Genomic DNA, 27197 nt, shown 5'->3' with positions numbered 1-27197 from the left:
AGCAGAAGGGCACTGGGTGAGAGACCGTTTGGGTTGGGCCATCTTGAATGGGTAGCGATGCCATGTCGAGGAAGGTCTAAGGCTTCTTTACACCATCTGCATTGAGCTGCAGTTCTGCACAGATCAATGCAGACTTAACACTGGGTCACATAGAAAACTCCAATCTAACAGACAACTACAGTAGGTAGATAACAAAACAACTGTTTTCTCTGTGCCCTGTTCACATTCCAATACTGTACTGTACAAAGGTGTACTATATAAAAATGCAGATATTCTGCATGATTTCACAGCGCAACTCACTGCACCACATGTCATTGCACTACAGCATGTTGTAACACGTTGCAGTGCATAGACTTGTATGAAGTGTCATTTCTTGACTCCTCAATAAAGTTAAAAAAGGAAAAAAAATGTAAACCGTGTGATATGCTGTAAAAACAAAACACACTGCCTCACACAACAGATGCCACCTGCAGCATTTTAGTGTGAACAAGCCCTAAGGCTCTGTTCACACTGTGATTCCTGATGCGCAGAATCGCATGACAAGGGAAATCACATTATTAGCAGTGATGCCTGTTCACATCAATGCAACTCTGCTCAGTGCAGCTTTGGAAAAGGTTTCTGTGCTACTTTGGTGCGACTTGCAGTGTGACTTGGCCTTACATAATATGCAAAAACGCAGCCAAATCACACCAAAGTCACACTACATAATTGCACTGAAAATCGTGCCAGAATCACATCGCATTCATGTGAACCAAGCCTAAAGGACCAAGACACAACCCATATTAATGACTAGCATATGTGATGGAGATATTTCCAGTATTTTGCACATTTGTTTGGGTCAGGCTAGAGAAAAGGACTGGGTTATAATTGGGGACTGACACTATGCAGTAAAAGCAATACAGCTTGGTCAAGGCTTAGGCTGGCCATACACTATACAATTTTCTCGAGAATTTTGCTTTAGATTTACCAAAAACCATATAATGTGTGGTCAAACCTAAACAACGCTTTCAATTGTATCCAACTAGGCAAGGCCTTGCTCTTCATAGTTGAAGGTACATCTAAAGGAAATTGGACAGAAAATTGTATAGTGTATGGCCAGCCTTAGATTGGATAGTGAAGCAGATCACTCACTGATTAGTTTCTTTCTGTGCTCTCTCCTTCCATTAACCAGCTCCATTTGTTGGATTCCCAGCACCGTGCAATGCTGCAAAGCAGGACTGCGTTTTTTGCCGCTACACAGGGGATTGCAGGAGGCAAGTGCAAACCAGACTTGGTTACATAAATACATTTTAGTATTTTGTTTCATCATTGCACAACTGAATTATATACAGTATGCGTTTTATATCTGAATATACAAACACGTTATCCTTGTATGACTTCATGTTTGCAGTTTTTTTTAAGTGCAAGAAAAAAACCCTAAATCATAGATTAAAATATTACTAGTTGGAAAAGACATTGTGTAAAACAGCATGCTTTGTTTTGTGCTGGGAACAGAGAGGAAATGGTTAAGTATGAAGTCAACAGGTAGAGGCACATCCAGGTATGTGATATGTTTGTTTTGCTAGGTGCTACAAATGCTCCCTCTGTGCAATCTGACACCATGTAGGCAGGCCTGACTTGCCTAGGAAAGCAGGCAGCAATGTAAGAGAACTGGAATTTCAGGTCTTGGTCAGTAATAGCAGCCGGCCCTCCCAGGGCTGAGACTGGTGATTGCTGTCAGTTTCAAGCTCAAAACAGAAATAAGGGACAGAGATGTTTTCCAGTGTCTGATTTGCCCACAACCAGCTTCAGTGTGACCATTATGAAGGTAAGGGGCTGTTTTGTCTCTACAGCACTATAAGTAGGTACACATTCATAGGCCTGATCTTTTGCAAAAACCAAGTGCATTTCGCAGGTATGAGTGTTGCCATCTGTAAAAAAGTATCTCATAGTGTATAATGCAGTATGAATTGTATGCATGACTGTTTAAATGCAGCAGCAGCATGTTGTGCATTCAGACTGTGAGTTGTTTTTTTTGTGTTCCATTCCCCTTGACTTTTGGATTTCAAGTGAATCCATGAAGGAGAAGTGGTTTTGGGGTGCGTTGCACATTTTTGGCATTAGGCCCCAAGCATTCATGTATAGCAAGAGCAATTTACAAATGATGGGATTATGTACTCATGAACATTGAATGGTATTTCTAAAGAACAGACCCTGTACTTGCTTCGGTTTGGTTGATGTAATACATCTTTTGTAGTTTGTGTGATGTTAATGAACTAAAAAAATATCAGCAAAGCTTGTTTTGGATCGGGGCCTGTGTATGTTAATTCATTTTATGAAGTGATCATTGTATGATGAGATAGGGAGTTCACGTCAGCTGAGTACATTTCAATTCTAGGGGACTCTGCTGTAAGGTGTCTAGGCAGCAATACGATGCCACTACTCAGCACCCCTGTGAAGCCCAATCTATCACTATATCACAATGTGGTATTTTATTTATACTAACATGACTGTATACAAGCTCCCAATTCCTACTTACTGCCAAAGAGTCTACTTTTAGTTCCCATTAACGCCTGTGTGATTTTTCAGGCTTTGGCCATCATGACAATGTGAAAATTCATATTGCTGTCTATGGGGTCTGTTCACACCTAAGCAACATGCTTCCATGGCACTTGGGATAAAGTACAGGTGCTTCTTTTGGTCCAATAGACTTCAATGGGAGCACATGGAAAATGCATAAAAAGCATGCAACTAGCACAAGGTGGGAAACAGTGACTGCTTTTTTTAAAATTAAATTTAACTCCAATCAAATCTAAACCCAATCAGCAAAATCTCATGTAACATGTTAATGCATTTCCATGTTTTTAGATATGCAGCTTTTAAAATCTAATACCTGGTAATCCTGTCATGAATGTCTTTATTCAGGTGCTTTCTGTTATAGGGTGACAGCTGTCTCCCGATTGTTTTCTTGTGACTACAAGCAACTCTGCAAACACACATTGTGCAGATATAACCCACTGTTGTCAGGAATTCAGTCCAGTTCAGAGCACAAATGTGCAGCTGGAGTTTGTGCATATAGACTGGAAGCAGCTAATAGAGGTGGAGGAAATCTGCAGCAATGGATTCAAATAAATGTGACAATAGTATTTATTGGTAAACAGGTTGCAGCAACACACAAGTGTGAACAGCTATCTTTGTATGTAATAAAGTGTGGAAAAGTTACCATGAATTATCCATTTGTCACTTTTGAAGTCGAGATTTGCCAGTTATGGTACTTTTTAGCACACCTCTCATGTTTTCAACCAATCAGCACTATACAGAAGATTCAACCAAAAACTGTACATTTTAATTGAAAGATCTATATATCCATATCTGAGAACGGACTTATTTTGAAAAGGCATATTCCAGGATTTTAGTTCTTTGATTTCTTCTCTACCTTTTGACAATGATCTTGAACAAACATGTGGGATAGGAATCCAGTGTGAGAGCTCCTGTATTTCTGAATGGTGACCATGCGTGAGGGGGTGATAGTGATGGTGGTGGGAGCTTATGTTTGATGGCATCTTCATAGTATGACATCATAGCATTACCTTTGAGGTTTCTGTATGTGAGTAGTACATATTACATGACAGGCTAGCAGATCTCTACCTAAGGAAAATAAATAATCAGTCTGTCTTTCATAGTTGTTTCTCTTCTCTTCTTTGTTACCTGACAGAGGGAAATATTAAAACACCTGACAATTGGAAAAGTGGGAAAAACTGTTAGTGGTAACAAGCAGGGGCGGACTGACAACTCATGGGGCCCCCGGGCAATAGGGGATCATGAGGCCCCTGTGTCCTTGCCCACACTCAAAACACACCCAACAAAGCCTATAAAAGGTACCAGGGGCATTTCATGGGGCCCCCTACTGACCCCGGGCCCTCGGGCAGTGCTTGAATGGTCAGTCCGCCCCTGTTAACAAGTACTTATCGCAATCAAAAGTGCTTTATTGTATCCCTCTAGAATAGCCCTTAAAGTATATCTAAAACAAAGACTCTTTATAACATTTTTAGATAGAGTAGGTAACAGTTAAATAATTTAAAAAAGGGAAAAAAAAGGAAATAAAAAAAAGTGTCTCATTGGTGTTATATCTTTCACTTCCTTCCTTGTACATTCAACGGGAAGCAAGAGAAAATCTCTTTAAGGGAAATCCTCTCTTAGACAGCCTCACATTTTTAGATTTTCCCTCATTTTCTGTCCTAATGAGGGTCAGCAGAACACATGCCAATAACTAATAAAAAAAATGACAGGCTCTAAGTCCTCTTTTAATACCGTCAAACTAAAATGGAAAGTTTTTAGCATTAAATGGAATTTTAACAGCCTGTGCTAGCTCAAAGGTTGTATTAGAGGGTATGATCCGGCTTATTGTGGCCATCCTGAAGACTTCATACAGATAAAAGTGCAGCGCTAAAAAATATTTCTCCAATGCAATAATAAAGTGCTTAGGTGAATATAGTGAGCATACAATGTCAGTGTGATATAAACTTGATAAACATTTCAAATCTTAAAAATCAAATAAAATTATCCGTGTCACAACAAATCTCAGCAATCAGTATGTGATATACATGAATAGTCCATGGTACTGCAAATCACAGAAATGCCAAGTGGTGAATAAGTGCTCTTCATCTAGTGAAGAAAATCTGTGGTACTACAAGGTGCAGCAATACCAAGTGGGATATTCAAAAGTGCTCATGATGCAAAGCGGAAATCCACCACCTATCTTATCCAGAATGACACTGGTGTAGTAGCGTTTTTGTGCTGATCCTTGTGGGGGATCTCAGGAAACCATGAGCATGGACCGGACTTCTCCAGTATAAGGGCTTTATAAAACAGGTAAAGGGATCCTCCTAGGTGAAGATGTCTGCCACACCATCTCCTTCAGTCCCTTCTCCGTGCTGGCCAACATGTTAGCTGCAACAGAAAGAAGGGTCAGCTGCACACCGGAGGATAGATGAATATAGTGTGTATTTATTGATCCATAGGACACAAAACACCAGGACATGAATACAGGACTTAACGCATTTCACACGATCTCATGCTTAATCATAGCAAAGAAAACAACAAAAGTGCTGTCTTATATAGGTATTAAAACCATTGTATCAGAAGTACTACTTTTGATACAATGGTTTTATATGTTTTGTTACAATGTATTAGTAGGCGTACCCTCAGGATTCAGGAGTGCTGATTAGGACAGGTGTTCTTTATTAACTAATACCTATATAAGACAGCACTTTTGTTGTTTTCTTTGTTATGATTAAGCACGAGATCGTGTGAAACACGTTAAGTTCTGTATTCATGTCCTGGTGTTTTGTGTGTCCTATGGATCAATAAATACACACTATATTCATCATCCTCTGGTGTGCGGCTGACCCTTCTTTCTGTTGCAGGATGTGTGGTGGCGAGCCAAAACCTGCACCTGTTGTGGATTGATCTGGATTGTTTGCCTGAGCGGCATGGGTATACAACCCCAGGCACGGTGCTCGTTTAGGAGATATTAATTTTACCTACAAGTAAGGTTAAAATGGCACACAAGAGTTTACCACCACTTTTAAGGGAACATTTCTACACCATGTTTTTAATGACCTTGTAACAGTGTTTGACAATTGTTTTAAAACATTGCTTAAAGTGTGTTCAGTCCAAATGTTTTTCTTCGTTTTGAATAGAGTAGGGAAGGGTTAGAACTCTGTTTGGGTTTTACTGCTATAAGGGACGTTGGAGAAATTTACTCTGACTTCCTGTTCCACTTAGAACAATTACCAGACAGGAAGTGAGGGAAAATCTGCAACAGGGACACAGGCTGAAATTAAAACCTTAGAGGTTTTAGTCCCCCCCCCCCCCCCCCCCAACTCCCCAAGAAAAAAAAGCTCTCCCACAACGGTTAACTAATGGTTAACTAACCTTTTTTGTCTAGAGAATGATGAACAAGGTGATATACTTATCTTCTTACTCATCACCCCTAGGCAAAACTAAAAGTTAGCCCTTGCAATGGGAACAGGGGTCCATTGCAAGAGTAAAACTCCCCCACCCCCCCCCCCAAAGCTCAGCTTTAAAACCACAAAAATAGTGATGCTTTACAATTCAAACAAGCTATTTGAAATTGGCCATACAAGAAGCAAGTGCACTTTGTTAATAAGTCATTGGGAAAAGTAGTGTGTGATTGTAGAAAATGAGCCTAAAGTGAAGGCAGAGAGGAGAACAGAACTCCTCCTCCAGATCCTGCGTCTCTACAGAGGCTCGTCTCTACTCCCCATCTCGGCAGTCCTCAGCAGAGAGGAGGACAGAACTCCTACAGATTTTCTGCCTCTCTGCAGCACCCCCTCATCTCCACCTTTCCTGACTACAGACTACAGCAGCTGTTTCCAGCTGTCCTCTGGTCCCCCTCCAGACCCTGCATTTTCTGCTTCCTTGCAACAGCACAAGGTAGGGGGGTGCACTATGATGTAAGGGAAGATGGGGGACTCTTTGACATGTGTGGGGTGAGGTGTTCTGGACATCTGCTTATAATTATTATGAGAATAATACATTTCTGTGCTAGAAAAGGAAGGTCACACACCACTGGTATCATTCACAAGGAACTTTTATTGGAGACTGCTCAGACAGAACACCATGGCAGAACCTTGTCTAAGCAGTCTTCAATAAAGTTTCTTGTGGATGGTACCAGCAGTGTGCAACCCTCCTTTTTAGACTTGCATCATCTGCTACAGGAGTGATTGGGCTCCGTCCCGGTCTGCCGTTGCACTTCACAGCTTAAGTCTTAAGTTATTATTAAAATCAGTAATAATGGAATGCAGAGACAATTATTTAATATGATAAAGAGTAAATTCATTTATATAGTCTCTCAGATACAACCTGCTCTTTGAGGCCATAATGCAGATGCAGTGTTCTCGGTAGTACAAAGGTGGTTTCATATTTCTATTTTTTGTCTTATTTTTTACTGTTGCTATCCAGTTTGCATGTGTTCATAATGGGGGATGGGTGAGTCCCTCTCTGAACAGGCCTCACCAGTTTATCCACTTGTAGCAGTGGTAGTCTGCTTTTGTTTTTGGGGTGGGTCACATTTATCTATTCATTCAATTTTACAAACTTGATTTTTTTCTGTTTCAAAATCAGAAGTTAGCAAATATGCAAGGTAGTACAAGCAAGTGCTACTCCTACAAATACAGACAGTCCATCACTAATATAAAGGAAATATACAGCTTTAAGCCCCTTTGCAATCATTAAAGCACAAGTTACAAAGGATATTGGGGCATTTATAAGGGAGTTCAACCAGGTTGGCACCTGTACAGGGAGCATTGGTTACTCTAGTGCCAAGAAAATGAAGTTTGAAAGAAAACCTGTCGTGAATAAGCAGGACCACCTCTCTGATAACCTGTGTGTCACGTACCTGATAGGAGACTGAATTGACGAGGTCGGCCTCACTTGTGTCACTAGCCCTGACCCCGCTGAGGTTAGAACAGAGGGAGTCTAGGGACCAGGGGGACAAGAGCGCCAGTGGTTGTTGCTTGCGGCTCTTGCAGATGATGACCTTGGTAGGCAGAGTATCCTCTGATTTGGGTACCGTAGTAGCAGACAGAGCAGGTTCTGGGTAATGCCCGATGTGCAGCAGAGCAATGTAGGTAGCCAGGACACAGGACAGGAGTAGAGTCTTAGGATAGCCAGGGTCATCAACAGTCGGGCAGCGCGTTACAGAATCCGTAGGAAAAGCCAAAGTCAGGAGCAGAGCCGAAGTCAGGAACCAGGAGCAGGAGAGAAATCGGAGTCGGGTCAGGAACAAGCCGGGTCAGCAACAAAGGAATCGTACAGGAGTAAGCAGGACACGGGGGAGCGGAAGACCAGTCAGCACTGAACCAGAGCAGAGACCCTCTTCAAATAGCCCGTCTGGCGCCAACCTTCGCTGTGCGTGTGCATGTGCGCGATCGTGCATTCCTGCGCGCCTTGCATAACCGGCAGCTTTTCTGCGGAATCTTTCGCGCATGCGCGTTCCCGGTAGCGATTCTCTTTGCCGGAAATCCCTTACACTGTGGTTTTCTGGATGGCTCTACAGGTTTTTGGGTTGAAGCCCATAAGTAAGTAAATTGGATATGGTGATGGTAGAGAACATAATATTTGAGAATAAAACATAATGTTTGCAAGAAGAGGTGGGAAATCAAATAGAAAAGGGTCAGAAAAGGGTTTCATAGAATGGAGTAAGGGCAAGGAGTTTGGAAATGAAACTACACAACCATGTATCTCAATGTAGGCCAGCCGTAAGGCTAATTAAATGTGTTAAACTGCTAACAGGGGCCAGTCAGTCTTTCAGTAGGTATTCTACAACCCATGGAATTCAATCCACGGAGTCCCTATTCGCTCAGATTCTCCCATGGGATCTTTAGAAACGCAGCCATTTTTTCATTTATGAAAAACCATAACATCTTATATTTTACCTGCACGGTTGTGGGAGTAGAGGACCTCCATCCTTTTGTGAAACAGAGTTTGTGAATGTGGCTGGTTTTCAGTTCAGCTGTGCTTCTTGAACATTCTTTTTTCCTGTACCACTTAAAGTACACCCATCATGAGATCATATGGGAGCTGCCAATGCTGATATACTTTTGGAAATACTATTTGCTGACTGTGTCTTTCTTAGATATTTTTTAGTCACAGCCCCAAAACATGCATGATGTAAAAGAGCAGAATTTCTTATGTCTATACTTGTTACAGGTCCGTGACTCAGAGTGCATTGAAGCCAAACCATCAACTCGACAGCCTGGGAACCACCTTTCTCAGAATGAGAGGCCAGAAATGGCGGCCTCCATAATTCTCTCATGACAGGTGCATTTGGCAACTAAAAGAGAATGAAGAATTTTACACATGTTTATGCAAGGACTTTACGGGTCATTTTACTCAGGATCTTTCTGTCCAAATTTATATCAGTAAATTATTACGTCCATGTGCAAGAGGCCTAAAAGTACATTTTTTCCACTAGCCTACATCAGCCACAAACACAAAAAAATCCTTCAGTGATTCTGAGACCTTTAGGCCTCTTGCACAGGGACGTAAGTTACTGATCTTTACACAGCTTTGTCCATTCTATAGACGACAATGCACCTATGTTCGGATCGGATAAAAACTGTGGCGTGTGCAAGAAGCCGCATTGCAGTATATGCGCGTATAAATACTTGTATACATGCGTAAAATGACTACACTCAAATGTAAAATTTTATATTTTTATTTTACATCTCTGTACTAATCACTGCATCCCTAATCCTCTTTAGGCAGCTGTGTGCATTATCCCATAGACAACAATGCAGCTGTGTTCAGATCTGTAAAAATGTGGCATTTTTTTACTTCCGTGTGAAAGAGGTCTTAGTGGACCTAAGGGGTGTATTGTAGTGTAAAACAGGGCAAAGAGATGCATGTATTCTAGTATAATGCAAAGCACAGGGTGCAGGTAGTATAGTATAATGCAAGGTACAGGGGTGTATGCAGTATATTATAATGCAAGACACAGGGAAGTATGTAATATAGTATAAAGCAGGTATCACTAAATGGCTAACTGCAGTCTGGATCTGGATCGAGTCACTGTCCCATCTGGACCGCCGCCGTCTATTTAGGAGCTGCTTCTTTACCCCAGCCTCTGCCGCTGTCATTATCACAGCAGAGCAGAGATCTGGAGACAGAAGAGTTCTGGACAGAGAGCAGGGTGGATTTGATTTAAATCACTAGTGCAAAGGCTCGATTTTAAATCATAATTTTTAAAGAGCAACTGTCATCTCTGTCTTGTAGCAGCTCCTCCTCTGACCCGCTGTTGACTCACCGACAGTCCCATTCACTTTAATATGACAGCTGGTGATGCGGCAGTGACACAACAAGGTGAGGGATGTGGCGGCAGCAAGTGAGTGCTAACTGGCGCTACCATGATGGATCTAAAATGACAGCTGCTCTTTAAATGTAAGGAATCCGACTCATTCTTGCTGGTAGTTAGAATCTTTAATATTTGCAAACCAAATGAAGGTTTCCTTTTTAGAATAATAAGCTGTCAGGTTAGTGAAACAGCAGTATTAGAACCGATTTTAGGTTAATAGGTTAATCACACATAGCTAGAGAACTACCGTATTTTCCGGCGTATAAGACGACTTTTTACCCCTTGAAAATCTTCTCAAAAGTCGGGGGTCGTCTTATACGCCGGTATACGGCATACTGACACTCTTTAGGGGGGCGGTGCCGCCACCCCCCCCCCCTTCCAAGGGACACTAAGTACAGGGCTGGGCAGGGGCTGCTGTCTCTTACCTGGCTCCGGTCCCACGACGATCTGGTCCAGGAAGCGCGGCTGCTCCTTCATTCAGTTCGGCCACTGGATGTTCGCGCGGCTGCTCGGCTCCGCCTCCTCACCGGTGATTGGCCGCCAGAACTGTAGCTCAGGAAAGGCACACAGGCGGCCAATCACCGGCGAGGAGGCGGAGCCGAGCGGCCCCGCGAAAATTGACTGAAGGAGCGGCTGGTAAGTGTGCCGTCCAGAGGTGCTGCTGCAACCACAAATGCTGGCTGCAGGAGCACCATACTGGAACAGGGGCCAGCAAGTGTCATTGGTAGGAATAGTGCCCCATCATTGGGGTCACTGATACCAATGATGGGGCACTATTCCTCCCACTGACACCAACGATGGGGCACTATTCCCCCCCCCCCTCACTGACACCAACGGTGGGGCACTATTCCTCCCCCCACTGACACCAATGATGGGGCACTATTCCTCCCCCCACTGACACCAATGATGGGGCACTATTCCACCCCCCACTGACACCAATGATGGGGCACTATTCCACCCCCCACTGACACCAATGATGGGGCACTATTCCACCCCCCACTGACACCAATGATGGGATACTATTCCTCCCACTGACACCAATGATGGGGCACTATTCCTCCCACTGACACCAATGATGGGGCACTATTCCTCCCACTGACACCAATGATGGGGCACTATTCCTCCCACTGACACCAATGATGGGGCACGATTCCTCCCACTGACACCACTGATGGGGCACAATTCCTCCCACTGACACCAATGATGGGGCACGATTCCTCCCACTGACACCAATGATGGGGCACGATTCCTCCCACTGACACCAATGATGGGGCACGATTCCTCCCACTGACACCAATGATGGGGCACGATTCCTCCCACTGACACCAATGATGGGGCACGATTCCTCCCACTGACACCAATGATGGGGCACGATTCCTCCCACTGACACCAATGATGGGGCACGATTCCTCCCACTGACACCAATGATGGGGCACGATTCCTCCCACTGACACCAATGATGGGGCACGATTCCTCCCACTGACACCAATGATGGGGCACGATTCCTCCCACTGACACCAATGATGGGGCACGATTCCCCCCACTGACACCAATGATGGGGCGCTATTCCCCCCCACTGACACCAATGATGGGGCACGATTCTTCCCACTGGTGTGCATTGGAAGAGGGGTAGTCTTATACGGCGAGTATAGCCTAAACACTACATTTTAACAGGAAAAGGAAGGGGTCATCTTATACGCCACGTTGTCTTATACGCCGGAAAATATGGTACTCAAATTCTTTTATTTCATGTTTTTTTTTCTCATGGTTACTGTGAAATTGTGTGAATGCATCAATGCAGTGCATGTTATCTCAGCTTGCAGAGCTTGGATTCATTGAATGAGTTTACCAAAAATGTAAATATTGCAGAATATACAGCTTCATGCTACATAACTAAGCTCTATTTCATGTTGAATAAACTAAATTATTAATGTATCTTAAATAGAAAACTATCTTTAGATAGATTTTTACTCCAAAAGCATTTTATTAAAATAAATTTGCTAAAGATAAAAAAAAATCATTGATTTTTATCCACCCTGACAGAGAGTGAGAGGCATAGCAGCTTTGGATGGAGGGCAGGAGTGAGCTGCCAGAATAAATTTTTTAAGTTAACCAGCAGATGATTGGTTGCTAGGACTGCCCTGTTTCCTTCTCCCGCTCTCTTCTCTTTATACCCTACTAAGGTAGGTAAGTAAAGGGGCAGAGGTGTGGGTTGTAGAGGGGACAGAGCTGCAGGGGGCTTTGATGTAAATGAGGGCAGTGCTGTAGGGGGCTTTGATGTTAATGAGGGCAGTGCTGCAGGGGGCTGTGATGTGAAGGGGAGCAGAGCTATTGGGGGCTGTGATTTAAAGGAGGGCAGAGCTATGGGGCAATGTGATGCAAAGGGGGGTAGAGCTGCAGGGTGATATTGCGTATACAGGCAGAGCGGTGAGGGTCTGTGATGTAAAGGGGGGGGTGGGCAGGGCTTTTGGGGGCTGTGATGTAAAGGGGGGCAGAGCTATTGGGGGCTGTGATGTGAAGGGGAGCAGAGCTATTGGGGGCTGTGATTTAAAGGAGGGCAGAGCTATGGGGCAATGTGATGCAAAGGGGGGTAGAGCTGCAGGGTGATATTGTGTATACAGGCAGAGCGGTGAGGGTCTGTGATGTAAAGGGGGGCTGGGCAGGTCTTTTGGGGGCTGTGATGTAAAGGGGAGCAGAGCTATAGGGGGCTGTGATATAAAGGGGGCAGAGCTGCAGAGGTCTGTGATGTAAAGGGGAGTAGAACTATGGGAGGCTGTGATGTAAAGGGGGCAGATCTACAGGGGCTGTGATGTAAAGGGGGGCAGAGCTGCGGGTGGCTGTGATGTAAACAGTAGCAGAGCTATGGGGGGCTGTGATGTGAGGGGGGGCAGAGCTGCCGTGGGCAGAGGAAACCACTGCTGTGGGGGGGGGGGGTTATGTGATGGGGCAGAGGACACTACTGTGGGGGGTGGTGTGCAGTGGGGGCAGAATACGTCGCTTTGAAGGGTGGATTCAGAAGACTGCTGTTCAGTGGGGAACTGTGATGTGAAGTGGGTCTGTGACACCGGGACACTGATGTAAGAACGGTATTGTAATAATAAAAAAAAAAAAAAAAGGATAGGGGCTTTTATGTAAATGTTCTGAATCATGGTGTAAACATGCGATTCGGACCGCTGGAAGAAACATTTACTGACCGGACCTTTGTAGAAAGTAGTCTAAAGTAAGGCACAGGGGTGTCTGCAGTATAGTATAAAGCAAGGCATGGGGAAGCATGTAGTATGGTCACAAAGATACAGGAGCACTAAGGAACAGAGCTTTTCCTGATACACTGGACATTTACAAAATATTCATGTTCTTTGTTACTTTGGATTGTATTGGGTTGTAGTCAGATGCCTTTTACAGGTGATAAGCAGTTTTCCAGATCTATTTTAATAAAATAAGAAAATCTTGGGCATTTACATACAGTTTTCTTTCAGTTACGCTAACATAAGGCCCAGCAATACCAGTGTTTAGTAATCTCTATTTTATGGGTTTTCTTGTTGTCTTTGTACATTTCACACTGGCCCACCATAATCCTTAAATTGTTTGAGAGGAATCTGGCTTTGCAGGTAATACTCGTTTCATATCTGTGGAACAATGGCATGCATTTTATTAACCTCCTTTGACGAGGATCATGGTTTTAATGACCTTAAACTTGAATGTTTGTTTAGGAGCCAGATAGCAACTTGACTGGAATTGGTTTTCTGGATTTTCATGCAATTCCAGGGAGGAAGTGAGAGCAACCAGTAAGCTACAAATGCAATTCACTACACTATGCAACAGATCATTACAATCACTCAACCCAAAGGACCTGCTTATACTTTGGGGGGTGGGGGCACTAAAAAGATGAGGTTGATCTCCTGAAGTATCTATTCAGCAAAATCCTGTCTTCATAAGTGCACTCTAGTGATTTGTCTATGGCATTTCGTCAGGTAGGATGGTGACAACCATGGACCATGCTAATGTAATGTGTTGAAATAACTGTTTGAAGTCCCTATCGTAAGTCTGCATGACAGGGTTACAATGCAGGAGCACAGCTAATGGGGACAGAGCGTTGTCACCCAACAACTAGAAGTGTTTACTCAAGGACCTTCATGGAATGATCACTTGAAATTACTTAATGAAAGCTATAGAATTAAAATATCAAATCTGCATTATATTTAATAATAGGGGGTTCAGTGAGCGCTAACTAATACAGCAGCTGATACACTAAAAAGGAAAAACCATAAACCTTCAAACTGACAATATAACATAAATAGTGCAGCGCTAGAAGATATGACTGCACCAGTGCTTATAAGGTGGTGCAAAATCCCTTGAATTAATATAAAATAGTATAGGCCACATATATTGTATGTGACCTTCCCAAACAAAAATGAAAATGAAGTAATGGCGTGTACCCCACACGGCTTCACTTCACAATAAAAACGCACAATATGAATGCACAGTAAAAAGATAGTCCAATAATAGTCTAGTAATCAAAAAAAGGCCACAGATAGATGTATTTTGATAAGATCCCTGTGATGTATATAGTCCGGCGTTGTGCAGAAAAATGAATAAATTGCGCACTCACCGGAAGCACAATTTAATTGTGCATTTATATCTCATACACCAAAGATCACTCCAGCTGTGGATGGAAAGAAGCTCTGAACAGGTGATTCCGTGATGGGGGGTGCCACATCTGGGGGTCCCTTATGGTAGACCTGGCTCCAAACAGGATCAGCTGAATGTTACTCTGGGCCCTGGGATAGTCACCTTGTGGTCCTGAGGGATTAAATGCTCGATGTAGAGCAAAAAGGAATACCCATAGTGTAGTATTTAGGTCAAATATAAAACGAATTTATTGAAGATTAGAGCAAGAAACACTTAACATGAGTATGGAAGTAAAATCAATCCTTGTGCACAAAGGATGTCATGAAATACACACTGACCAGCTGGTATAGGAGAGTGGCCGCCGGACCTCCTTGATCCGGCGGCTTGACGTCACGCCTAGCAGGGGCTCCTCCTTCGTCAAGCCGCCGGATCAAGGAGGTCCGGCGGCCACTCTCCTATACCAGCTGGTCAGTGTGTATTTCATGACATCCTTTGTGCACAAGGGTTGATTTTACTTCCATACTCATGTTAAGTGTTTCTTGCTCTAATCTTCAATAAATTCGTTTTATATTTGACCTAAATACTACACTATGGGTATTCCTTTTTTGCTCTACATCGAGCATTTAATCCCTCAGGACCACAAGGTGACTATCCCAGGGCCCAGAGTAACATTCAGCTGATCCTGTTTGGAGCCAGGTCTACCATAAGGGACCCCCAGATGTGGCACCCCCCATCACGGAATCACCTGTTCAGAGCTTCTTTCCATCCACAGCTGGAGTGATCTTTGGTGTATGAGATATAAACGCACAATTAAATTGTGCTTCCGGTGAGTGCGCAATTTATTCATTTTTCTGCACAACGCCGGACTATATACGTCACAGGGATCTTATCAAAATACATCTATCTGTGGCCTTTTTTTGATTACTAGACTATTATTGGACTATCTTTTTACTGTGCATTCATATTGTGCGTTTTTATTGTGAAGTGAAGCCGTGTGGGGTACACGCCATTACTTCATTTTCATTTTTGTTTGGGAAGGTCACATACAATATATGTGGCCTATACTATTTGATATTAATTCAAGGGATTTTGCACCACCTTATAAGCACTGGTGCAGTCATATATCTTCTAGCGCTGCATTATATTTAAAACTCATGAGATTTGCATGATTGGTCTGACTTCTCTCTAAGCTTTTGCTCATACAAGCAGGATCAGTACACGGGCAGTAAGAATGTATTTCCTGGAGCCTCTCCAGCATCACAAGAAGGCACATTCCAAGATCACCATATTACTGAGCAGGGAGTGGGATGATTTGGTGCAGTATACCAATGGCTGGCTGAAAAACTGATTTGCAACTCCGCTTTAAGAAACCTTTTCATTGCTACACATGACCTTTTAATTTCACACCACTTACATTGATGCATTGTAGCAACACATGGTACAGTGCATGTTTTACAACACATATAATGCATTTTAACTCTGGATTGATGTTGTGCTAGCATTCATTATCAATGCACCTTGCCAGCATGTACATTTTTTTCATTCAGCCAGCTGGTTGAATGAAAAAAAAAAAAAAAAAAACTGTGTGTACCCATCATAATTGTTTCTGATTTCTAGCCCCTAGTTTTCTGTGGCAAGTGAAAGAAGCGTAGTTTGCTTATCTCTCTAGACCGCACTGGAGAATAGGAGGTTTATTTGTGAATATGAGGTTAATAGATGGTGTGCTTATGCTGTAAAACAATATTCTGTTTGCCAAACATTTATGTGGAAGTTCAGATTCTTTTTTTTTTTTACTTTTGTTTTGTAGTTCATCTCTTACAAATATAGTTGCTAGGTGAAGATGTTTAAAGTGTTACTAAACCCACAACAGTATATTCAGTCTGTATATGCAATAAAGCATGCTTGTTATACTCACTGTGGAACCTAAGGGGTAATTCTCTGCATTGTGTAAAAATGCTGTTTGATCATGACTTCTCTGATCCTCCCCTTCCAATGTCCCCCTCTTATCTCCTGATAAGACATAGCGTGTGGAGACACTGCACATGCTCAGTTTGAGAGGTTGTTTTTTTTTTCTTGGGAGAGTGCATGTGATCAGCACAGGGCCAATCAGCACTGCCCAGACTGGTCAGAGGTTCGGCATCCTCCTAAAGAAAACTTTTCCTACAAGCTTTAACCAGTGCTCAGCTGGACACTGGTAGAAGTCACAAGACTGTTATAACTGCTGGTGAGAAAAAAATATTTAGCAGTTTATATTTACTAAAATAATTGCCTTTTCATGTTCTGTGTGCTGTTGAAGACCAGATATAGTGAATGCAGGGTCATGGGTTTAGTAACACTTTAAATCTCCTAATACAGGGTTTCTCAATCGGGGTTTCATGGAACCCTAGGGTTCCTCCAGAGGTTGTTGGGGGTCCCTTTAGCAATTAGCAATTTCTGCCTTTCAAATCATTCCCACTGACACCATTGTTATTTTTAGCTATCTGTAAGAGGGGGGTTCTTCCCAGTGACTACAAGTGTAAGGAGCATTCTTCCCACTGATCATCACACTAAAGTATCATGAGTTGTAAATATAGTCATTTTTACCAGGGTTCCCTGAGACCAGAAAGTGATTTCAAGGGTTCCTGGTGGTGAAGAGGTTGAAAAAGGCTGCCCTAATATCTGATATCTTTATGTAGGGCTGTGTTAACACCAGTACACATTCCCATTTATGAACAAAAAGTAAACTCCATCTGCTTTGTGAAACATGAATGAAGAACTCCATAGTGCAGACTTTATTGATCTAAGATGCTGATGTTTGGAGTGGGTCTGTTATTTTGACTTCCTACCTGGTGGTCTGTGGTGGCTCAGCTCTTCCACCCCTCACCTCCTTACATAACCTTTTGTGTAGCTGCCAGGGAACGAGTGAGGGGGAAGACTATAGAATGTCATTTAAGTGGCAGCTCATCCAAGTTGGTGGTACCAGAAGTAGTCTCAGAGCTTTTAAGATAGGTTCACACTACCGAGACACAATTTTTGATTTGATTTTCAGTGCAATTATGTAGTGTAATTTGGATGTGGTTTGAATATTTGGTGGGGCCACAATCACACATGAAGCGCACCAAAGTAGTACATTAACCTTTTAAAAAATCCTACCATGCTGAGTTGCATTGATTGAACAGGCACCATAGAAGACAATGTCATTCCCTTTGTCATGCAATTCTGTGTGACTCAAGCCACATCTGAAATCTTACTAGTGTGAATGGAGCCTTACATGTCAACAGAAGGGAGGGTTTCCAGGTAAATAACATACATGAAATATATTAAATGCACATATAATTATATGGGAGATCTTTGTTGAAACAAATGGTCTGGTGACAGCGTCTCTCATATTTAGGCCTACCTGCAGCCAAAAGAGTTTTTTGGCTTTAATGGAGATGTGTTGAAATCTTTGGCCATTGTTTTTTGCTGTCTAGGTCCACATTGGGTAGTTTTTAAAGTGGCTGTAAACGCAGAAGGTTTTTGACTTTAATGTATTCTAATGTATTCACGGGCAAAAACCTGTGCTCTGCTCGTGCGTCCCTACACCTTACCTGAGCCTGACTCTATACAGTACTGTTTACAAGAGCAGCATCTTTCTCCATCCTCTCCCTCCTCACTGGACATGGAGGCAGCAGTGGCCTGCTTCTATCAATCAAAGCCTCAGGAGAGAGGGGGGGGGGGCTGAGCCATGCTGTGTGCATCATTGGACACACACAGTGCACTCGGGATAGAGCCCATAGTAGCGCCCCCATAGCAGGTGGCTTGCTATGGGGACCTCAAAGAGGGGAGGAGCCAGGAGCACTGGCAGGGTACCTGAGGAGAGGAGGGTTAGGGCTGCTCTGTGCAAAACCATTGCACAGAGCAGGTAAATATGACATGTTTCTTGTTTTAAAAAATTCCCTTTACAATCACTTCCAGTTTTACTGAGGCCAACTATTCTCAGGTTAAAAAAAATAGTATTATTTGAAGAGAACTATGTATTTTTTTTTTCTTTTTTTTTTCTCCAAAGGTGGATTGAACAAAATACAGTTGACTGAGCAAATGTTTCTTCACAAAGAGGGTTATGTAATAGCTTGCCAGCAGATGATGTAAAAGCATAATTGCATTAAATATGACTAATTAATATAGATTAATGGTGTTTGTCCTTGGCTGGTCTGCTAATGAGTTCACCCAGTGTGCCCCTGTGTGGGTGTGTCTACAAGTCACAGAATTTAATACTAATATTTTATTTCTGACAGTTTTTACATATTATTTCCCTGGACATCACTTATTACAGATGGATTATTTGTAGGCATCATTGTGCAGATTTGATAAAAATGAAAAAAATGGAATTAACTTTTAGATACAGTACAATCTCTGTAAAAATGACTGAAAACAAATGTGCTTTAGGTCTTTCTACATACAAAGCAATTTGCCTAATTTATTTAGCAATATCCAGTTATATCCATTTATTTCATCAGGTTATTACAGGTGTTTTGTTTGGGGTAGGGGGGGGGGGGGGGTTGAAGAGTGGGAGTCAGGTGTTGGGGAATGAAATGCATCTCCTGACTCTTTTATAAATAAGCAAAATTGCATACTGTAGCTGGTAATATATTTGAGCTGGTCATACCCTTAAAGGCAATTGTTTAAAAATATGTCATGCTTATCTGCTCTGTACAGTGTTTATGTACAGAGCAGCCCCGATCCTACTCTTCTCGGATCACACCCATGCTTCTGGCCCCTCCCTCCTGCCAAGTGCCCTCATAGCAAGCAGCTTACTAAGGGGGCACCCGAGCATGCTTACTCCTGAACCACTGCTCTGCATGTCCATTCACACACAAAGCGTGGTTTGGCCCTGCCCAGCCCCCACTCTCTCCTCACTGGATGTGATTGACAGTGGCTCCTGCTACTGTCTCAGCCAATGTGGACGGAGTGTCCTGGGAAAGCCACTTGTGCACATCAGTGGATCAAGAGAGGGCTCAGGTAAGTATTGGGGGGGGGGGGGGGCTGCTGCACAAAGGTAGTTGTTGTATCTTCATGCATACAATGCATGAAGGTAAAAATCCCTGAGCCTTTAGAACCACTTTACGTTCTGTGAGATCATTTACTATTAGGAATGAACAAGTAGTGTTTTTATTGTTCATAATTGTGGCAGATCCTTCTTGGCTTAGAGGGGGCAGGGCTCTTTGCTAGCTGTGCCTCCCCCCACAGGGACACCTATAATTTGGGTTTCAAAAGGGGGCAGTGCTACAGCCAGCATTACAAGGTGTGTTTAGGGGACAATGTGGCTACCAATCGGGGTAAAGTGCTATATTTTTATTTGTAAAAATACAAAAATAAGTGGTTCTTCTTTAACATGTGTATGATTAACTGTTGACTGAACAATGGTGGAAGTTTTGCTTACTACCCTAGGGAATATGAAATTAGTTTTACATCTATGTTTAACATTTTATACTGTATTCTTGTACTGCATTGTAGTTTTGATCTGTTGCCAAGTTGACATTATAGGAGCTTGACAGGATTATGTGTCTAAAAATAAGGTCACCTGATTGTTCACCCCCACACTCTCAGACATACTGACTTAATTATCGACTCATCTCCTAACTAACACAGGAGTGGTGTGTTAGCTGTTTCCAGTGAACAGGGAAGAAGTACATTAGCTTCTTGTGAATTGTGCAATGCAGAAGTCTATGGTTTTACAGCACGAAGTAGAAGCCTAGAAACATATGCAAAGTAAAAAGCCACCTCTGGATGAAGGTTGCAGTAGGGACAGTTATTGAGAGCAACAACAATGCTCAGAAGGGAACACGCTATCTGACACACCTGGAAGAATACTGGAGGTACTAGTAGCTTTGCAAGAGACAGAAGAATAGGCTAGCTGCCCATTGGAAGGGTTTTCAATATGTTGTTTTACAAGCTAACTCTATTGGCATTGCTTTCTCCTATCAGATATCTTGCTTTAAACTTGCCAGGGTGGATCAGCAGAACAAGCAAGTTTATAGAGCGGGGGATCAGACTCCCTAGGAACTGGCTTTTCTTTGGGAAAAACAATAGTGATCAGCTGAGAAAATCTAACCCAGCTGTTTGGCTCTCCCCCACAAAGGGGAGGTAAGGCTGTCCGTAGATGGATTATTTTCTTTCAATTAGCCACCAGACTGATCGGGAAAAAAAAACTGAACGGATTCTCCCATCCACATAAGCAATGTGGAAGGAGACATCCTCTCTCATGTGTTACTGTATTCTGTCAGCAGGGACTCCTCAGTTGTCACAATACATTGATCAATGCTGCAGCCTCTGGTCAAGTGAAAGATTTCCAATTTTTCCTTTTGACAGATGTTGATCGTGAAATCAACTTATTTCGAGTTGGAACAGCCATAGATGAAACAAAATTCGTCCGGTCTGTGTTGAACTGCTTGAATTTTGATTCATCTATTCCCAAGAAGATATTGTACAGTTGTTGCTTGAATTGATGGTTTCTGGCTGGACCTAGTGCAGATCATGACAAGTCTATAGGCACCTTTAGGCTGGCTATACGAACATAGGATTTTTTTTTTTTTCATTCAAGTTGGGGCTGGGTGAAATATAAAAACAGTTTCTTCCATACAAATGCAAAACCAAAAATGGAATATATTTTAGTTTATCAATCCTTAGATCTGGTGGCTGGATTAGTTTTCTTTAGGCTGTTTTCTCCAGATGATCTGGACAGTAACACACCTTCTGAATTAGTGCCTCTGTTCTGGATGAAGGCGCACAGGGGCATCTTTGCACAGCAGCATTGTCAGTCTGGGGGAAGGAGTGTTAGATTGGTAGATTTAGATATACAGACAAATTGAAGCCAAACTCCAGCTCACACCACACTTACACAAGCATTTTCAGCAACATTTTTGTTTTCTTTTGGGATAAAGGTTTTACATGAATAAATAAAAAGGTGATCATTGTAAGCACTCCTGTCAGTGGTAAATAATTTGTACTAACATTCTAACTTGAAAAATAACAGACTTACTGGTTGGATCACCAGATGAAAATAAAGCCAAGAAAAGAAAACTAATGCAGCTATCACCTATAATGTTTGCTCTTAGGTTTAATACCACTTTAGATAGCTGCGGCTATGCTATTGTATTTTGACAGCCAATGCTGTTGGCTGTCTCAATACCTGAACCGTGCCTGGATGTAGAAGTTGTTTTCTGCCTGGCTCCTTGAATTTCTCAGTCAAAAGATGTTGGGTGGGAAGTTGCCAAGAGGGCCACGTGTGAGGCAAATTTTACTGTGTATGGCCAGCTTTACACTGTGCAGGCCCGTTTTAATCTTTGTACTCCTGCGCCTCTCCCTCTCCCCCCCCTCTCTCTCTCCCCCCCCTCTCTCTCTCCCCCCCCTCTCTCTCTCCCCCCCTCTCTCTCTCTCCCCCTCCTCTCTCTCTCCCCCCTCCTTCTCCCCCCCCCTCCTTCTCTCCCCCTCCTCCCCCCCTCCTTCCCCTCCTTCTCTCCCCCCTTCTCTCTCTCCCCCCTTCTCTCCCCCCCTTCTCCCCCCCTTCTCCCCCCCTTCTCCCCTCTCTCCCCCCCTTCCCCCCTCTCCCCCCCCCTTCCCCCCTCTCTCCCCCCTTCCCCCCTCTCTCCCCCCTCCCCCCCCTCTCCCCCTCTCCCCCCCCTCTCCCCCTCTCCCCCCTCTCTCCCCTTCTCTCTCTCTCTCCCCTTCTCTCTCTCTCTCTCCCCTTCTCTCTCTCTCTCTCCCCTTCTCTCTCTCTCTCTCTCTCCCCTTCTCTCTCTCTCTCTCTCCCCTTCTCTCTCTCTCTCTCTCCCCTTCTCTCTCTATCCCCCCCTTCTCCCCCCACTTCTCTCTCTCCCCCCTTCTCTCTCTCCCCCCCTTCTCTCCCCCCCCCTTCTCTCTCTCTCTCTCTCCCCCCTCCTTCTCTCTCTCTCCCCCCTCCTTCTCTCTCCCCTCTCCTCTCTCTCTCCCCTCTCCTCTCTCTCTCCCCTCTCCTCCCTCTCTCTCCCCTCTCCTCCCTCTCTCTCCCCTCTCCTCCCTCTCTCTCCCCTCTCCTCCCTCTCTCTCCCCTCTCCTCCCTCTCTCTCCCCTCTCCTCCCTCTCTCTCCCCTCTCCTCCCTCTCTCTCCCCTCTCCTCCCTCTCTCTCTCTCTCCCCTCTCCTCCCTCTCTCTCTCCCCCCCTCTCTCTCTCTCTCTCCCCCCCCCCTCGCTCTCTCTCTCTCTCTCTCCCCCCCTCCTTCTCTCTCTCCCCCCCTCCTTCTCTCTCTCTCCCCCTCCTTCTCTCTCTCTCCCCCTCCTTCTCTCTCTCTCCCCCTCCTTCTCTCTCTCTCCCCCTCATTCTACCCCCCCCTCCTCTCTCTCCCCCCTCCTTCTCCCCCACCTTTTCTCTCTCTTCCCCCCTTCTCTCTCTCCCCCCCTCTCTCTCTCCCCCCCCCTTCTTTCTCTCCCCCCCCCCCCTCCAAATTATTATTCTGACCAATGAAATATATTAAGGCCCAAGCGCTTGACACCTGTAAATGTGCCTAAATGCTTGTAAAAGATTCAGACACTTTTATAAATGTCAGACTTTTTTTTTTTCTACAAAATCGCTGCTGTCAGGAGGAAAAGCATCTGGGAGAGCTTTCAAAATGTCCTGTGTGTGAGGCCTTAAAAATTCAAATATTGTGCTCGCTTTAGAAGCCACAGCTTGGCATTGCATGCTTTTTAAAGATTATGATCTGCCAGAACACCCAGATCCTTCGCCATCATTGATTTCCCTAGTTTCTGGCTTCAGGTTAGGTGGTATCTTTATTGAATTAATATAAACGTTTAAACAATGAAAGCATAAGTAAATATTTAACATTAATTTCTTGTGGGTCATCTAGGCTTCAGTTGTAATGTCTCTTTTGCATGCCTGTTCATCTTCGTGAATGCAGGCTCTTATGTGGTGAGGTCATGGAGATCTGTGATCTCATTCCCAAGCTGTCTGTAATTCTCCATTAGTTCCTGCTGTCAGAGCATCTGCGCACACACACAGCTGGATGGAGGGTGTGTTTACATGAGATATTAGTTGAATTGCTAGCTCTCCCCTCATTATTGATGGAGTTTGATTATGGGGTCTCAGTGCCATCTAAACCTTAAGTAAATTTAACCTTCCTTTGCCTGTTTTTACTAAAGTTTTCAGCATTCCATCTAGTATTGGATAACTCCTCTTGTCGTTATTGTCATTGTAATTTTACACAGTCGAATAAGCTTCGAAGATATGACAGAACTGCCAGCTGGAGCTACAGTATATTACAAGTGATATTTGCATGGAAAACTACTGCTTTATTAAGGTTCTTGTTTGCAAATCAATCAACAGTCATTCATGACTGGTTACCTGAAAGCTATAAATAACCTTAGCTCTAATTAAATAGTGTAATATTGCTTTAAAAGTAGTCTCTGCTTAAAGCAGAGCTCCAGTCAAACTAAAAAAAAAAAAGTAAGTCCGCTACAAAAGCTGTAGCTGCTGACTTTAAATAAAAAACAGCCACTCACCTGTCCCACAATCCAGCGGAGTACTCAGCGCAGCCGGTTTCACTGGCCATTCCTCGCTCCCCAGCGCCAGCATCCTAAGTATGGGCACCTGGTCGTGACAACTTGCACAGTCTTCTGGGACCTGTCACAGCTAGGGAGAGAGGACAACTTCCGTTTCTGACCGCCTAGCCCCCCACTTCCCAAACGGAACTTCCTCTTTTGAGTGGAGCTTTAACATGTTATCCTTTTCCTCAAAATAGGAAAGCCCTGATACCTTTTGAAATGTGTATGCGAACAGCGTAAATAAAGTGAATTTGCACTGCAGCATGATAGTTGAACTTTTTTTTTTCCTGGTTCAGACCTCTGACAAGAGGTGTGGCCACAAAGAACCTAACTCTGGAAGCTGAGCCCAAAAATTACAGGCAGAAGGCAAAGGACCAGTAACCAAATGCCCTTCTTGGTAGAGACAGGACTTTGCTTCCTCATGTCAGGGCCTCCAGCAAGGAGAAGAGTGAGCAGAACAGTAGTGATATCACCGCTCCAAATCTCATGAGAGTAGCAGCCAGAGGCACCAGTAGCTTAGATCTCACACTGCAGATACACCGCGATGAGGATGTACCAGGAAGTGCACTATTAACTGCTATTTTTTAAATTAACTTCCAGATAAAAGGTATATTTTTCAGGATCCTGCTTGGGAAAAATAATATTCCTAAATGTTCCCCATAATGTAGCAAATTGCTATTTGAATTCAGTTTAAAGTCAATTTGTCACTTTGCTATTCGTGGAAAAGTAACAGGTTCTCTGAATGGTTAACACACCCCTCCAACCTACTTTCTCCATGTTTCCCAACTGACTTATTTATTTGCAGAAGCCGTGAGTAGAAAGCCCTGTCTAAACTGAGTCAGTCTCCTTTGGAATTCTCCCACCTCTAGGGCCTAGTGAAGGTTCACCCTGGAACTGGATCATGGGGGGGAAAAGGAAATTGCCATGTGACCTCCCATATCAGCAGTACTTGGACTAATAAGAATGGGACAAGTCACAGGTATATTTTCAAGTGTGTCTAAACCCAAGAAAATTTTTTTTAATATATTGCAGCTTACCAGTCTTAAGATGTGGTAGTTGCTTTAGTTCCCTTTATCAGGCTTTTTTTCTCTGTGTATCTTTAGTAGGTCCCCCTTTTGCCTTCAAAATAGCCCTGATCCATTGAAGCATGGACTCCGCTAGACCTCTGAAGGTATTCTGTGGTATCTGGCACCAAGCCATCAGCAGCAGATCCTTTCAAGTCTTGTGAGCTGCAAGGTGGATTGAGAGCTGGAGAATTTAAGGCCATGTCAATACCTTATACTGGTTGTTGTGTTCCTCAAACCATTCTTGAACCATTTTTGCAGTGTAGCAGGGTGCATTATCTTTTTCGAAAGAGGCCACTGTCATCAGGCATTACGGTTTCCATAATGGGGTGTACTTGGTCAGCTACAATGTTTTGGTAGATGGTTAGTATCAAGTAAAATCCACATGATTGGTTTGACCCAAGGTTTCTCAGCAGATAATTGCTCAAGATATCACACTGCCTCTGTTGACTTGTCTTCTTCCCATACTGCATCTTGGTGCTATCTCTTCCCTAGGTAAGCGATGCACATGCACTCGGCCATCTACATGGTGCTCTTCCATTGCTCCATAGTCCAGTTCTGATGCTCACATGCCCATTGTAGGCACTTTTGGCTGTGGACACATGGGCACCCAGACTGGTCTATGGCTACACAGCACCATACACAGCAAACTGTGATGCCCATTTTTTTCTGCTTTCAACACATACATTTCAGGGACAACATGTTTACTGGCTGCCTAATATAGCTCACCCACTTAACCTTTCAGTGGTCATATAGTTATAGCCAATTGTAATAGTATTATAATGTACTTGTCCCTATGGCTATATTGTATCTGTTTTATAGCATCAGCTGGTGGGAGTTTATGAAGTACTGTCTGCCATGGCTTTTAATGTTTTGTTTAATTGTAGGGCAAATAGTAAGTTTCCATCTAGTATTGAAGAATTTAAGCTAGTGAGACTGGTCACCTTTTCTTGGAGTCATGAGAGGTGTGGCACATTGATCTTTGGTCGGCAATTTTGGTCATCGTCACCCTGGAGGCAACCAGTGTGTGCATCATAACACTCACCTGACACTGAAATGTAATTTTCAGTGAACTTGTATGAATGTGAACTTTCTGCATATTTGCAGTCATTACTTACAGCCATATCTCCTTGAGACGTTAACACTTTGGGTTAAGCGATTTGTAAAACCGCTACTGCAGGTTATATGTATATACATTGCATATTATTACCAGAAAGAGTTTCTTTTAGGCCTCAACCATTCCCCTCTGTGGACAACTGAAAACTGTGGAGGGCAATAAATATCCCCCAGATAAGTGTAAGGAGCCATAGGTACACATGAGGTCTTCGTAGAACTGGTTCCAATGTTTATTGCAAAATTGGAGCTTCGCGTAACCATAAATGTTAGGCTAGCCACATGTGTTGCACATCAGGCTGGCCATAACCATGATCTGCCTGTAGAAAAGCGGCTTAAATGGCTGTCTTGTAATATAAAATGGGAAAGGTGGCATACAGTGAGCTTATTGCTTTTATCATTATATTTTAATGGAGGAGTTGTCTGCTAGCCCTGTGTGTGCACCTCTGGCTGTCTCTCCCCTCATCCCTCCCTCTTCTCTCTCTATCTCTCTCTCTCCAGAGCCTTCCCTGGGAGTTGCTTCTTTCACAACAGCCAGAGCAGGGGGGATTCCAGTTATACTCTTACCAGTACAGCTGTTTCCATTCTACACTTTTTTTCAGTGTCTGGGTGGGGTGGCTGTGGTGTGCAGATCTTTGCATGTTCGCGTTTGCCGTGACGTGGTCATTGCTTGTTTCCTTCCTGTAGTTCACAAGCCTGTTCTTCAGATAAGAATGTATTTACAGTGCAGGCAAAACCTGAAAATGTCAGAGGGACAAATGCTGAGAACTCATGGTTTTGTTATCAGTTTTATTAGCTTGTGATGTTATGCATGACATTCTCAATTTTCCTTACATTTGATCTTTAACTACCATATCTTTCTTCTTAAATAGTTTATACAAGGTGTATCTTGTTAGATTGCAAACAACAGTTCTTTCTAATGTAAGCATTAAAAATGAACCAAATCTCTTGTCGAAAATGTGAACATTTATGGGGAGGGTGACTTTATCTTGTGG

The 27197-nt window shown here is 43.4% G+C and overlaps 1 protein-coding gene and 1 long non-coding RNA gene across 4 annotated transcripts in view; one reads left to right on the top strand and one right to left on the bottom strand.

The window, feature by feature from the left end:
• The window catches only part of ELF1 (E74 like ETS transcription factor 1), a 170554-nt gene that overhangs the window by 94644 nt on the left and 48713 nt on the right, over window positions 1-27197 (top strand). The window contains exon 1 of one of the 3 annotated variants that reach the window (XM_089668803.1): window positions 1669-1807. The exons of the other annotated variants lie outside the window; for them this stretch is intronic. The gene's annotated coding sequence lies outside the window, so the exon portion shown is untranslated. Of the gene's footprint in view, window positions 1-1668; window positions 1808-27197 lie in introns of those variants that run through there. 3 annotated transcript variants of the gene reach the window in all.
• Window positions 3109-26933, bottom strand: LOC149469675 (uncharacterized). Its single transcript, XR_016311530.1, has 2 exons — window positions 26770-26933; window positions 3109-3627 (listed from the first exon to the last, which is right to left on the bottom strand). It is a non-coding gene; the product is annotated as an uncharacterized LOC149469675 (long non-coding RNA).

The sequence above is a fragment of the Staurois parvus genome, unplaced genomic scaffold (assembly GCF_062004578.1).
Source record: "Staurois parvus isolate SC_StPar_1 unplaced genomic scaffold, SC_StPar_1.0 ptg000064l, whole genome shotgun sequence".
Lineage (NCBI taxonomy): Eukaryota > Metazoa > Chordata > Amphibia > Anura > Ranidae > Staurois > Staurois parvus.
Note: the sequence above shows the minus strand (reverse complement) of the source record. Positions and strands in the feature narration are given on the sequence as shown.